Source organism: Ambystoma mexicanum, chromosome 5q (genome assembly GCF_040938575.1).
Source record: "Ambystoma mexicanum isolate Mex_15411 chromosome 5q, UKY_AmexF1_1, whole genome shotgun sequence".
NCBI lineage: Eukaryota > Metazoa > Chordata > Amphibia > Caudata > Ambystomatidae > Ambystoma > Ambystoma mexicanum.
In genome coordinates this window covers 180,596,501-180,610,512 of record NC_090933.1, presented here as the reverse complement: position 1 = coordinate 180,610,512, position 14,012 = coordinate 180,596,501, and the positions used below count along the sequence as shown (strand labels likewise).

The 14,012-nt window shown below is 47.7% G+C and overlaps 1 long non-coding RNA gene across 1 annotated transcript in view; it reads right to left on the bottom strand.

Annotated features, from left to right (window-relative positions):
- Window positions 1-13,708, bottom strand: part of LOC138498561 (uncharacterized) — a 55,512-nt gene extending 41,804 nt beyond the window's left edge. The window contains exon 1 of the long non-coding RNA XR_011278746.1: window positions 13,476-13,708. This is a non-coding gene — a long non-coding RNA (uncharacterized lncRNA). The remainder of the gene's footprint in view (window positions 1-13,475) is intronic.
- Window positions 13,709-14,012: the final 304 nt, after the last annotated feature.

Genomic DNA, 14,012 nt, shown 5'->3' with positions numbered 1-14,012 from the left:
CACTAGGATCGACCCTGCCACCCAGGCTGTGGCGGCTGCATTAGACATGCAAAAAGCCTTTGATTCAGTCTCATGGAGATACCTATGGTGTGTCCTTGAGAAATGTAACTTCGGCCCTAACTTTTGCACCTGGATTAAGCTCCTTTACACCACCCCGTCCGCCAAAGTCCGCACAGAAGATAGGTGCTCCTCCCCCCTACAGATTTTTAGAGGAACACGCCAGGGATGCCCCTTCTCCCCGCTTATCTTTGCAATTGCCATGGAGCCCTTTGCTGACATGATTAGACAGTTGCACTCGCACAGAGGGTTGTGCACGTCTGGCCAGACCGACATAATCTCCCTCTACGCAGACGACACCCTCCTGTACGTCCGATCCCCTGTAACCAACCTTCTGCCCATACTGAGGGATGTGGCCCGTTTCGGTGACATATCCGGTCTGAGGATTAACTGTTCTAAATCTGTATTGTTTCCGCTCACAGACTCCACACAGGCTCCCCCCGAGTTGCATGGGTTCAACTGGTGTCCCAATAGCTTCAAATACCTAGGGGTGGTGGTCTCCCGGCACACACCCCAGCTGCGCGATGACAACTTCCACACCTATCTAACTACCCTTCATGCTAAGGCCACCAGCTGGACTAAACTTCCTCTCTCGCTTGCGGGCAGGATTGGTATACTCAAAATGATTGTGTTGCCCCAATTACTGTACCGATTTACTAACCTACCTCTTTGGCCAGGGGATAACTTCTTTCGAATGCTTCGCAGCATATGTAACACCTTCCTGTGGCACTCCGGAGCTGTACGCCTCAAATTCTCCACGCTATCCGCCCCTAAGGCGTTAGGTGGTTTCGGCGCTCCTGATTTTGTCAGATACTGGGTGGTGGCCCAGTCGCAGTTTGCGGCATTTTGGTTCAACACTGTCGACCCCCCCCCACATGTTCGCCTTGAGAGGCTGTCTGTCTGTGACCGGGTGATAGGTTCCCTGATCCTCCGACCGATCCTTCCTGACCCGAACTCTGCGAATCCAGTGACCAGCACATCCCTGGCCCTTTCCAAACTCTGGACCATGGTTGACACTCCCTGCCCATTCCACGGGGACCTCCCACTGTGGAACTTCCTGCCCGGTGTCCCGCACGTTCCACTCTCAGTGGTCAACCGCTGGGCTACTGCAGGCTTCCTGACTCTGCGCGATGCCTTCGAGCAGGGGAACTTCATAGAATGGTCTGACCTTCCCCCCTCACTCAGGCACCGACCCTCGGTGTGGCTACAGTACTCGTCACTCCGTGGGCACCTTAAAGCCAGATACTCAGAGTTCCCCGCCTTGCCTCCCGATGAACCGATTGTAGAGGAGCACTGCTCCTACCTTTCCTTCAAAGGCAAAGTGTCCAGGCTCTACACCCTACTTCAGGCCAGAGCGGCCCCCCACTTCACCGAGCTTCGTCGCAAATGGGAGAGGGATCTCGGCTCGGAGATCACTGATGAGAGGTGGGCTCGTATGTGCGCCCGCACCCACGAGGTTTCCTACAACACTAAATTCAAACTCATCCAATTCAAAATCCTACACAGGTATCATTATACACCTATGAGACTTCATCAGATTTCTGACACTAACTCCCCCTCCTGTCCCAGGTGTGGCGCAGACCAAGCGTCTTACATGCACATGCTGTGGCTCTGTCCCCGGTTAGCCCGATTTTGGCTAGAGATTTGCTCTGCATTGTCTGACATTCTGGAACACCCGATAACCCCTACCCCACTGCATTGTTTTTTCCATGATTTCCCTCAGCTGTCACGTGACACTAGGAAATTGGCAGGTCTCTGTATGCTGCTGGCAGTTCGCTGTATATTATTATGTTGGCTCCGCCCTAGAGCCCCTACCTATACACAATGGCTGGGTTTGGTCACATGGGCTCATGACACCGAGCAGACCTGGAGTGCGATCCAGTGCTCCCGCTCCAGGCCGAGGGATGTTTGGCCGAAATTTCGAGACTATATTGCTACCCTAGCCTCGCCATCAACTTCCGCCACTGCCTCCCCAGGCCGTCCCCCATAGTGGATGTTATCTTAAAATGTATATGTTAATAACCTGTATTCTCTGTCCTCCTAAAAGGTTTTTTTTTTTTTCTTGGATAACAAATTGTATTGCCTAAAAAAAATATTTCATTGCGTGCTTTCGGCACTGGTGCCACGTGGCCCCCTCTGTTTTTTCTTTGTTTTGCTGTCAAGTCAATAAAAAAGAAGTTTTAAAAAATAAAAATAGAGTGCCATCCCTGACAGATAGACAGCAACGAGCTTCCAGCGATCACGAATGCTCCTGCGGACCCTGGGTGACACCAATGAACTTCTTCAACTCGAGATGTCCGAGCACTCCTTCTTTCGGGACTCACGAAGACCCCTTCTCCAGACATCAGGCACACAGTAAAGGCTGCCAGGGTACTTCGGACGAAGAGTAGCAGGTTGCACGATGGTCCGTTGTAGCTCGGGGAGAGGTCTCCTAAACAGGTCCTCTCTGGATCAGTCCTTGGAGGAACATGGCAGCTTTTGGATTACACAAAGAAAATACAGCACCAGACTTCTCCTCCAGGTGGGCTTCAATAACAGGTTCTTCTAGCTTCAGCTTCACTTTCAGCTTCTGAACCAACTGGTGAGTGAGAGGTCCCCTGGTATACACATTTGGTCCACATTCACTCAGGCTGAGCCAGACTCATTCAACCAATCATGCAGAAGGGCATTCATGCAGACAGGAAGCCAATCAGGCTCACAGGCATTCAGGCCATTCACTCCACCCAGACACCCATAACAAAGAATGTGGATTGGGGTAAGCACCCAGCCTTTCAGCACACTACACTGCATTTGTGTCAGTTTCAGTCAGGGCTGTCTCGGGCATTGTGTCACACACAGAAACCAGACGCCCATAACACAGAATGTGAGTTCACTTGAGGGACGTCATTTAGGGGTTGCCATGGGTCACAACTGCAACCCCTGAAATCTCCCTTGCTACCCGTTAAAAAACGTTTTTTAAACACATTGGGCCTCATTACGACCCTGGCGGACAGCCGTGCCGGTAACCCAGGCATGGCTACCGCCGGAGTCGTTCTTTTCCCAGCGCCCTGGGATGGGCAATTACAGGGATATTACAACCCCGGCAGATCCAGTAATTGCCCAATCCAGGGCACCAGAAAAAAATCTTCCCCATTCCCATTCCGGCCCCTTAGAGCTCAATGGGAATGGGGAAGCCGCATGCACCCCATTCCAGTGCATGCGGCATGCTGTGCTCGCGGGTGCTGCTCGGCCCACCAGGTAAGACCTAGCAGGCAGAAAGGTACCCTCGAGCACAACTCGTAGTTTGCCGGTTCGGAAACTACGGTACCAGCAAGCTTACCGGTACCGTAGTTCCTGGACCGGCAAACTTGTAATGAGGCCCATTGTTTTTAGTGAGGCTCCTGGGCTGTGGCCAGCAGCATGTGGCTCTTTGTTTCTGGAGTGGCTGGTTTTGTGGTAGCTATAGCTGGTAAAATAGCTCAGTGGGTAGAGCACTCACTGCTGCAATGTTTGTGTGATCTGCAGGTTGCTGGTTCAACTCCCAGCGAGGTCAATTCAGCCTTTCTTCCTGCTGAGGTTGATAAATGAGTACCAACACAGGTTGTTCTATATGGAACACTTAAGCGTAAGTGCTATATAATAACACTTCATTATCGTTTGGACTTGGACATCTGCTTGCATTCACAGTAATTTAGTAATATGGGCCTATACACACTAATATTAAGGATACATATGGTGATCCATTCTTGTATGCATATGTCACTTTACAGTGATACGTAACCATATTTTTCATAGTGTATTTAGAAACAATGCTATATGATGCCACTTCCTGTTTTGTCAAAGGGTGAAAGGTCATGTTCCTTCACTTCCCGTAATTTCACTTTAGGGTGGGGTTAGATGACATCACTTCCTGTGATGTCCTCAGAGGTCAAGGGTTGTGTGATGTCACTTCCGCTACCCCTGGCATGTTGGTGAAATGACGTCCCTGGTTCATTTCAGACTCCATTCACACAGGTCCCACCCCAAGGGTGTTCCCACAACACACAGCCCCCGGGTAGGCTCGAGTCATTCTGACAGGAGGCAGCCCCAGAGCCATATTTGGTATTTCCACCCAACATCCAGTCAAGAGGAACGGACAGAGTCAGGGCTTGCCAGGACTTTGGGAATCAAGGTAAAAGGCAATAGAAACCAAGAGGCCACAGTAGACATCTTACCTTCTATCAGGACTCCATCGATTCCTCTGGGAAGGACTGGGTGCCCAAAAAATGGAGGATGCTCAGAGCCACTGCCGAATCAGCATGTAGCTGCCACCAGCCCATACCCTGCTCTGTCTGCAACAGACAGGTGCCCAAAAACATGCATAAGGGGTACAGTGGTATGCCCCCACCCATGGGTGCCATAAGGATACCCCGTGGGTGTTGTTCACCAAAAGGAAAATATGAAGAGCAGCACTGCCAGAAAACATAGAGAAAACACACACACAGAAGTGGTAGCACAAGGACTAGGAGGCTCTGTCCCTCCAAAAGCATTTCCAGCATCACATTCATTCAGAACATGGTTCTGGAATGTGGTAGGAGCATTCTTTAATCCAAAAGTCATTACCCTGAATTGGTAAAGTCCTTTTGGAGTTGATAATGCAGTCCTTTCGTTAGTTCTCTCAGTCAGGGATATTTACCAATATCCCTGGGTAAGGTCAAAGATGCTTAGGTACTTGTGGCAACAAGCGTGTCTACTAGCTTATTAGTTCTAGAATGAAGGTGAGAATATGTCCAGCATTTAGAGCCCTATATTCCACACAGAAATGAAAATCTGAAGATGCTTTTTGGCCACAAGTACCACTGTAGTGGACCAAGGGCTACAGGAGGGATCTATTTTATCGAACATCCTATAACTCCTAGTTTTAGTAGGCACACTGTCTTCAGTGTAAATGTCATACCTACACCAATATGTCAGCCCTGGAGGTAGTAAGAACAGAGGGGCAAACCATCAAAGTAAAGTTTGACATTCCTCTTATTGCTGCAGGGTCAGTTGAGGAGAAATGTGTACTCCCTTAATGGGGTAATCTGAAGGGTTTCTCGGAAACAAGTCAGAGAGAGGTTTACTTTCCTCTTCCTCCCTGTCTGAAGACAAAATTAAGGCTCTCACTTCAAAGCTAGGGATTAATGTCTTCAATCTATTCACATGGAAGACTCTTGGAGCCTCTCTGGGATTGTTTTTATCTACTAAATAGTTGACCTTAACAGGTCTGTCTACAAACTTGTAAGGGCCTTTCAGGTATCCTGTGATGCTTTGGGTCTTATTGGTTCCATGTGCAGAACCTCTTGGCCTGGAATAAGAGATAAATTATGCCATACCATTGCTTGAACAAAACTGGCCATGCCTACAACTTATTTGCCTGAGTGACCAAAAGCGTCATTATTTTTCTCTGGCCCATAATAGCTACGTTTTAATGAATTTCTTTGCTAAGCGTTGTTTTAAAAATGAGAAGTTATCCATTATACATGGGCATGTTAAGATTGGGCGCCCCAGTCTTCCTTTCCCCATACGTTGAGCGCCCACCCAAACGGTGTGCCCTAAATAACTGAACGTCAAACATGATAGTGTCGCTACAAAACACGCAGGAAACCCTGCATACCTCTAACTATTCCACTACTATGATGACATCAAATATCACAAGTGTGTGTGTGCTCCCCTGCCTCTCGCTGGAAACCGCTAAAGGAAAACACGTGTCACCCTCTTTAGGCGAAGGGGTGGTGCACCCAGGGCTCAAGTCGAGGGTACACGCGGGGGGACGGAGTCCCCCCACTTTTTTCAGAGGATGGACTCAGTCCCCCCAGCAAAAATGAGAAACATTGAATGTCCTTTTTGAATGTATGCATTAAAGCAGACACGGGGATCGAACCACAGTCGTCAGGTTTTGACACTTCCCCACTGCACTATTTAACCTGATGAAAAATAACAAACAACTAAAGGTGAAAAGTCCAATTTTGGTACTGCAAGCCCCAGGGAAAACATTTGTGTTGGTTCTTGGAGTTTAAAACCTAAAACATGCACACCTTTTAACGTTTTTTAAAAGAATATTAGAAGAAAATATCCTCTCTTGGTTTTGTGTGTGTTGATTTTATGAAAGGCAAATGGCATTCATTCTGTGCAATGTGGGTGGTTATGCAAAGCCAATTTAATGAAATGTGCACGTTTCACCTTGATATGCAATTTCTGGCGACGCCACATCCCATTGCATTTGTTGATGAGTCCCCCCAATTGAATTTTTAGGACTTGAACCCTGGGTGCACCCATCTGCGTGGGGTACTTCGAGAAATCCACACTCTACCTTTTATCTTTCCGGCTCCTTATCTCATTGACCACCATGTGACGAACCGCGTTCAAGGTTTCCGCATCATCCTGAACACCATGGTGACAGAGGTAGGAGGGGTTTACTTCAGGGAGAAACAACAAGGGATTATGTCACCAATTATCTGACGAACACTGGAGAAAGGCAGTGGCAAAAAGTAAAAGCAGCCCACTTAGTACAACGCCTGACCAAGTTAGAGTGATATTGCTGGTGGCCCTAAATCTCAAATGCATCTCATTAACGAAGGTGCAATGAGTGCCTGGGATCATCATATGGCAGGCAGGCCTTTCTCGGTACCAAATGCTTGTGGCTCCCATAACCCATAGCACTTTGGTTATGATAATGAGGGGTTTCTCCAGACTGCCTCCTCAACTCATCTGCCAAGTCCGTAATACACACTGTGTGTGATGTATCCCATAAAAACAGGCTCAAGTAGAGGGTACACGCGGGTGGAAGGAGTCAACCCAGTTTTTTCAGAGGAGAGACTCTGTCCCCCCCAGCTGAAATGAGAAACATTGAGCATCCTCTTTGCATATACGAATTAAAGCAGACCTCGAGGACAGAACCACAATCGCCAAGCTTGCACAGCAGACACTTCACCACTGCACTATCTAACCTGATGAAAAATAACAAACAACTAGGGAAGCAGGTGTCCTGAAAGCCATAAGGCAAGCCCTAAATAATTCTGAAACTAAACTCAAGGCCCTTGAACGGGAATACATCGTCACTCTGTCCCCGACGACCCTAGCGGGGATCAGAACCGAGCTGGAACAGTTTGAGTCACATGCTATGAGGGAGGTGCAATACCATGCTTGCCCTATTGCCGCCCGCAGATATGGAGAGGGAGACAGACCGGGTAGAACCCTGGCCAGGCTGGTGCGAGCGGAGGGTGGTAAGATCCGAATTGATTGCATTATAGACGAGCAGGGACAGAGGCACTGGTCGAACCAATCCATCCTTGACATATTTGCTAGCTTCTATGCCAATTTATATGGTCCCCAGCCTGAACACTCAGCCCAGGACTTGGACGACCTCCTGGAAAACATCCCTATGACCCTTATTTCCCAGGACACCAGAGAACCTCTGGAGGCTCCGTTCACCTTGGATGAGATAGTCCAGGTGATATCAGACCTTCCCAAAAACAAAGCTCCTGGTCCGGATGGGCTCACCTCTGAGTTCTACCAGGAGCACGTGGCCGCACTGGCACCAGCGCTACACGGTGTCTGGGCCGAGGCACTTCGATTACACATCCTCCCCCCTCCTTAAGGGAAGCCTTAATAACAGTCCTTCCCAAACCTGGAAAACCCCCAGAGGAGTGCGGGTCCTATAGGCCCCTATCCCTCATTAACACTGACATGAAAATCTTTGACAAGATAATCGCAAACAGATTTCTCCCTTTCATGTCCCATATGGTCCATGCAGATCAGAGTGGGTTCATTCCTGGCCGATCCACGGCACTCAACATCCGCCACCTATTTAATGTGATGGCCAGGATCGACCCGAACGCTGATGCTGTGGCGGTAACAATAGATGCCCAAAAGGCTTTTGATATGGTCTTGTGGCAATATTTATGGGCTGTTCTGGAGAAAATGGGAGTGGGCCCAAATATGGTCTCTTACATAAAGCTCCTATATACGGGTCCGCTAGCTAGGGTTCTCGTAAACTCTGTTCCCTCCTCTCCCTTCACGCTACACCGTGGTACGCGCCAGGGATGCCCATTCTCCCCCATCCTCTTTGCGCTTGCCATCGAACCCATGGCTGACCATGTTAGAGGGCGCCACATCAATAAAGGTATTCGGTTAATTGACACACCGGAAATCATCTCACTTTACGCAGATGACGTGCTCTTATATATCAGAAACCCCTCCACATATCTGGACCCGATCAACCGTGACATTACCAAAATAGGCACGTACTCCGGTTTCACGATAAATTATTCTAAATCTGAGATTTTCCCTCTCACTGCAGCTACTCAACAACCAACATGTGAGTACCCCCTACGCTGGTCGCCGGAGGGAGTTAGGTATCTCGGGGTCCAGGTGACACTAACCAAACCTTCTCTACTAACGGACAATTATGAGGCTGTGGCACAGCTCGTCACTTCCAAGTTTGCCAAATGGTGCAATCTGCCGCTATCCCTGGCGGGCAGACTCTCTCTAATAAAGATGATAGTGGTCCCTAAACTCCTCTACGTCTTCACTAACGTACCAGTCTGGCCCGGGATGCAATACTTTAAGAGGCTCCACTCGGAGTGCGAACAATATCTCTCGGGGTCGGTCCGCAAGAAGTGGCAGCATATGACCTTACCCTATGATAAAGGGGGGCTCGCAGCCCCAGACCTACGTCTATACTGGAATGTGGCGCAGGCCCAACACGCTTCTCATTGGTATGCGTTTCAGAATCCGCCCCCGCATGTGAAACTTGAGAAATTGGCGGGGGTGGGACCAACATCATGACCCTTTTATTGCACCGCACATTCCAAACAGACGCCCAGGCAGACCCGGTGGCCACCACGATTAGGGCTTGGAATGGTATCCTGTACTCCGAGCAGGAGCAACATCCGTACTATAAGTCGCTTCCCATGTGGCAATTTCCCAGACTCCCCCCACACACGACCAACACCTCTTACGACACCGGGAGAATCTCGGCTATCGAGCTCTAGCTGACCTCTTCCCTGATGGTAAGTTTGTCACCCCTCAAACATGGCGTCCAGAACACTCCAACTCCCTGCTCGAAATGTTACGGTACTACAGGCTCAGGGCTGCGGTTCGAGCTATGTGGCCCTCATACCCAGAGGAGCCCCCAGAATCACCCGAACTCCGATACATAGCAAACTCTGCATGCTCCAAGGGTATAATATCCAATTTATACAAAATGCAGCTAGAAAAAATAGTGCCTGGGTCCCTCAAACCACGTGAAGCATGGGCTAGGGAGCTTGAAATGGAAATAACCGAAGAACTGTGGGGCAAAATGTGCGCACATACGCGCATGGTCTCCCTTAGTGCCAGATTCCGCTGCATACAATTCAAACTCCTCAACAGGCTCTACTATACACCATATAGAGTGGCGAAATTCACAGGTACCCCGACTAACACATGCCCTAAATGCAAATCTTCCGAGGCAGATCACATACACATGTTCTGGTCCTGCCCTGCAATCAACACATTCTGGGTGGCTGTGTCGGAGGCGCTCTCCGAAATAATTGGTTCCCCGATGGAGATGGACCCACTTGCCCTGTTTGGTATATGGGAGGGGGAAAATGTAAGGAAAATGTCTAAGTTCTTAAATGTGAGCGCCATTGTTGCTAAAAGATGTATATTGCAAAGTTGGAAGCGCCATAACCCCCCCACCCTCACGATGTGGCTCAAAGCCCTCACCTGGATACAAATGTGCAAATAGGAATACATTGGAACCTTCCCACTCACATCACACCCCAAAAACGTGTGGTCAGAATTCTGCAGCTACCTGAACAATAGAGACGAAGTGGAGTGGAGTTCTACCCCTCCACTAGTACGGCCTACTACGCCATGAACATTGTAACTCTCCTTCCTTTTGTTCTATTTGTGCCAGCCCAAGAGACTAATCGTCCTCTTCCTGAGAGGTTGTGCCAGGCCATATTGTGCTGCCTTTTGCAATGCGATATTGATTGTTTGAGTATTGCTATGGATTTTATGTTGTACCTGTCTTAACTTTCTGCCAATAAACAAAAGTTAAAAATAAATAAATAAATAAACAACTGAAGGTGAAATGTCCCATTTGGGTACTGCAAGTTCCAGGGAAAGCATCTGTATTGGTTCTTGGAGTTTAAAACATGCACACCTTTTAACGTTTTCTTAAAAACACTATTAGGAGGAAATATCCTCTCTTGGTTTTGTGTGTGCGTTGATTTTATGAAAGGCAAATGGCATTCGTCCTGTGCAATTTGGGTGGTTATGCAAAGCCAATTAAACGAAAGGTGCATATTTCACCTTGACATGCTAATTTCTGGCAACATCACATCCCATTGCGTTTGTTGATGAGTCCCCCACTTTAATTCTTAGGACTTGACCCCTGCATAAAGAAAGAGAGAAAGAGATACAGAGAGAGAGATTTTGGGGCACTGGAAACATTGAAATGGCAGATGGTCAATAGGGACCAAAGCTAGGAGTGCCTCATGGCAAGGGCGTAATTTTTTGGGGTGGGCAGGGGTGTTTCTCCCCCCCAACTTTCATGGCACACGATTTTGTCCCCATTCATTTGGCTGGGGCACCTTTTCTTCAGATGTCATGTCCCCCTCCCCTCCAACATTTTCAGCAAAGTTACTCCACTGCCTCATGGGCTTGTTACAGCTGGTTACATGTTATTATGTGGAATCACAAAAAAACGAATCCAATCACAACTAATACCAAAACAAGTTATTACAAAATAACTGATTCCTTTTTCATTGTTTTGGGGGGGTCACCCCAAAACCCCTCTTTTTTTTGTTCTTAATACTTTCCCCCCACTCCCAAAACCACTATTCCCACTCCCAACACCATTTTTAGTTTTTTCCCCAAATGTGTCATTTTGGAATTTGTTATTTTGGATTCGTTGTAATTGATTCGTTATTTTGTGATTCCACATAATCACTGCATAGCGTTACAGATACCATAGGCAAGGTACCGAAATAAGATTATTATAAATCGCAGAAATGGTATTTGGTGCAGTAAGAAAGCAAGGGGTGATAAACTAGAATAACATGAAGATGGCATTTGAGATATCCAAAAAGTAACTGTGCGCTATCAGCAACGTATGCTGTTTTTGAACGACATCTTAAACGTGTAATTAAGTGAAGTTTAAGTGAAGTTTAAAATGTACATTAAAGCCTGAGTAGCATAACGTAAACAGAACATAACCCCTACAAGATGGCATTTCAGTGGTCAAAAAGTGGCCCTTCGCTAATGACCGATGTATAAGGATGAGGAAGGACATCTATAAAGAGGGATTCTGTGAAGTTCAAAATGTGCAATACAAGCTGCGCAGCGTCAGAACAGAAGCAGCGCATAACACTCTACAAGATGGCATTTCAGAGGTGCAAAAGTAGCCCATTGCTGTCTGTGGTGCATAGCGATGAGGAATGATGCCTTCAAGGTGTGGCTTATTGAAGTGTGAAATGTGCATAATTAACTAGGAAGCACTGTGATTTAAAAAAAAAAAGAAATCGTAACAGGTCAAACTATAATCTTATAGGGAATATTTACATGCCATGTCAGGCGGAGATATACATCACAAGTACATAAAAATCGTACAGATTTACATTGCCAAGTTCTTAGAAGCATCCTCGTGTGGACTTTTTGTATTTACTATTCTGAGTGCTATAGGTACAAATTCCTATTATTTTAGCAGAGAACTGTTGATTTATTTGGTAAGTGCCAAGTTTCGAGGATCAACATGTTTCAAGCCCGCTCTTATGATTATGTAATGGGCACGGGTGTAGTTTTTACATTCCACAGTCTCTTTTATACTTTTCATGTGTTTCATGACTTAATGTGTACTCTGGGCTCCATTGCCCTTGAATATCTGTTCGTATAACATCATGTATATGTGGAATACTTGTCTACATCAGGCATTCAGCCCATGGTAGTGGGGTTGATATTGTCCAGCGGTTAAATGATGGCAATTCATCAACTCCACATCGCCCACATCTTGCATCAGTCTATTCGTCCTCAGGCAGACGCCATGCACCTATGGCTCTTGTAGGGTGCTTTCTGTTCCCTTCTTCCTTCTTCCCCTTCCCCCCCTTTGGTGACCTGCATTCACCTTTTTACACAGTCCATTGGTGGCTCTGTCACTTCTGACAACTGGCTTGACATTCCCAGATTCTAACCAGGCATTTGAAGCAGGGGCTTAGAAAATGCCACTTGACAATTCTGACCTCCACACTTAAAGGGCTTCCCAAGCACATGGCATGGCCATCACACAGCCATGCTTCTGCTATTTCTAGTTCTTCCAGAGTACCAGAATACGCCATCACTGGAAAATGCGTGTTGCCATGTGTTTGCACTGCGAATCTACTGCCTACCAGGACACACACATCCCACTACCCATGCAATCCATCCGGTTCCACAATTCCATGTTAGATCTGTGCATCCCTATCCTGTTCCTGCTTTCTCCGCCGCCCCCAGTATTCTGCACTGTTCTCCTTTCTTCTTCTTCCACTGGCTGTGGTCTGGTTACCTCTCCAACAGGCTAGCAATGCCATACGACCACAGTGGCGACGACTGGTGCCCTTCAACCAGGGGCGTTGCTAGGGGGGGCTAAGGGGGCTTTAGCCCCTGATCTTTTGGTTGTAGCCCCGGATAGAATGCCAGGAGCTACAGCCAAAAGACTAGCTAGCCCCCAGTCCCAACAGTTACAACATCAGCTTAGCCCCGGGTCTTTTCCAGACCTAGCAACTCCCCTGCCTTCAACCGCTTCATAACATCACACAACATAGATGAGTGGATGTTTCCATGTTTTTCTCATTGTTTTGAAGCTACGCTGGCTTTTATTTTAAACTGAAACTGCTTCACTTCCCCTGCCTGAGGTTAATGTAAAGATAGGCCTCCAGCTCAGGGGCAAAGGCTCACTTTGGAAGCAAGTCACAACGCTGTTGCTAGGTCTGGAAAAGATCTGGGGCTATGCTAATGTCAGGACTCTGGACTAGCTAGCCTTTTGGTTGTAGCCCCAGAGCTACCCTCTCTCCCCAATACCCCCCCCCCCCCCACAACGCCTCTGGCTGAGCAACACAGGTTCAATCCCGGATCTAAATAACCAATTACATTTTATTTTACCTGTGCGATTTGGGACTTTTAAAATGGGTATTTTCACTATTGTCTTCGTTGTTAAGTAAATTGATATTGAATAGTAGGAATTGTATGGGCGCTGCCGCCGACATGTTTAAGTGTTTCATACATTATCCATCTGCAATATGTCTTACAACCTCCTGACCAGTCAGTCCAAACCCCACTGGCGGTTAAGGCACTACTGTACTTGCCCGCCGCCGCCTTCTGGACGTGTACTCTGCATAGTGAAACAAGCACGCGCCTTCTCCCGTCTGTGTATCAGAGTCAGTAAGTCACCTCCTTACCTTCTAGCGAAGTGGCTGCCAGAGCGTTGAAGATCACGGTGCAGACAAAGGTTATGAAAGAGAGAACAACGAGTGCAACCAGCAAGACATTACTCCCGGCCATCATCTCACGGGAACCAAAGCACAACACGCAGCCTTGCTGGTTGGGAGCTCTCGCGTGTGGCACTCAACCCGCGTATTTACCGCAACTCGCTTTTAAATTGTCGGACGGCGCCGCAGAGTCTTATCTACAGACTTTGTCCTGCGCGTCTAACCTATCCTGAAGAACACTACTTATGAAACTCTGTATAAGAAGTGGATTTTGCGCATCTGAAGGTTACACAAAACAACTTGTATAACGCGTGTGCGTGTGAAAAGAAATACTGCTGTTTAAGCTATTTATTGCTCCCGTGCCCGTAGGAACAGCCTTGGGTGAGAGATGTGTAGATAACGGCATAAGCACGCAAGATCATTGCTTACAAAACACAAGGCACGCTTTCTCTCCAGCACACACCACACTGCTTGACTCAATGACTGTAGGGAGGGGCAAGGCGGGAT